At 53.3% G+C, this 1,419-nt stretch overlaps 1 non-coding gene across 1 annotated transcript; it reads left to right on the forward strand.

Moving 5' to 3' along the window:
- Positions 1–1,011: 1,011 nt before the first annotated feature.
- Positions 1,012–1,084, forward strand: trnak-cuu (transfer RNA lysine (anticodon CUU)). The gene has a single exon. It is a non-coding gene; the product is annotated as a tRNA-Lys (tRNA).
- Positions 1,085–1,419: the final 335 nt, after the last annotated feature.

A 1,419-nucleotide genomic window follows, 5' to 3' on the forward strand; every position in this document is an offset into this window, starting at 1 on the left:
GGTCGCTTTTAAATTGCACTGCCACAGGACAACAGAGAAGGCGGTGCGAGCAAATCAGACTCAATGGCCCTCCCGTTCTGGCGGTGGGGAAGCAAGTGCAGGCCCGTTTTGCCTGCCGCAACGCCTGGCTTCTGTTTGAATTGATCTCTTTCAGGTCCTCCAAATGTGCGAAATCAGAAATTAGCATAGAATCCCTCGACTGAGGAAACAGGCGACCGACTCTCCCAAGAGCATCCCCCAGGCACCCAAACCATATACCGCATGACTATGTATTTACCCGAACAAATGCACCGAACCTACACATCCCTGAAAACAATGGGCAATTTAGCATGGCCAGAACACCTGACCTGCACACTTTTGGAGTGTGGGAGGAAAGCGGATCCGTCGAACGAAATCCACGCAGACACGGGCTGAATGTGCAAACTCCACACAGGTAGTCGCCCGAGATTCGAATCGACGTGGGTCCGTGCGCTGGAGGAAGCAATGAAATCCTGATTATAATTGCACATGCTGAAGCTTCGATTTATGGAGAGCTCTCAAATCGATGGTCTGCTTTTCTTCAAAATCGACTCAGACACATCAAACGGAACCTTCATGCGCATCTTCCTTGTTTTGGAGCTGATGGGATGTGGCAGTGCGTGTGGGAGTGTCGGTGTCTGCGGCTTGTGTGGGGTGGATTGTGTCGAGCAGAGAGTGGATGCTGGGGGTGGACTGTGCGTGGTTTGGAGGGAATGACGAGGCTGTCTCATGAGCAGCGTTCTTTCTTTGGCGGTGCTGTGTTGTAAAGCTTGCTGATGGCTTGGACGGTGCCAGAAGTGTGTGTTGAGGAGGTTTGTTACAGTAAGACAGCGGTGCGGCAATGGAGTGGGGGTGATGAAGAGAGATGGCGGCTTGGAATCGGCCCTGCACAGCCGGGGCTGCCAGTCTTTCCCACTGAATTGTTGGAGTGGCAGAATGCTGCGCGCATGTGAAGCGTGGACTTTTTGCCAGCTCGTGCAAGCGCACGCCTGGCGCCCGGTAGCTCAGTCGTAGAGCATCAGACTCTTAATCTGAGGGTCCAGGGTTCCAGTCCCTGCTCGGGCGGTCGCTTTTAAATTGCACTGCCACAGGACAACAGAGAAGGCGGTGCGAGCAAATCAGACTCAATGGCCCTCCCTTCTGGCGGTGGGGAAGCAAGTGCAGGCCCGTTTTGCCTGCCGCAACGCCTGGCTTCTGTTTGAATTGATCTCTTTCAGGTCCTCCAAATGTGCGAAATCAGAAATTAGCATAGAATCCCTCGACTGAGGAAACAGGCGACCGACCTCTCCCAAGAGCATCCCCCAGGCACCCAAACCCATACCGCATGACTATGTATTTTACCCCGAACAAATGCACCGAACCTACACATCCCTGAAAACAATGGGCAATTTAGCATGGCCA

The sequence above is a fragment of the Hemiscyllium ocellatum genome, unplaced genomic scaffold (genome assembly GCF_020745735.1).
Source record: "Hemiscyllium ocellatum isolate sHemOce1 unplaced genomic scaffold, sHemOce1.pat.X.cur. scaffold_2078_pat_ctg1, whole genome shotgun sequence".
In the NCBI taxonomy this organism is placed as follows: Eukaryota; Metazoa; Chordata; class Chondrichthyes; order Orectolobiformes; family Hemiscylliidae; genus Hemiscyllium; species Hemiscyllium ocellatum.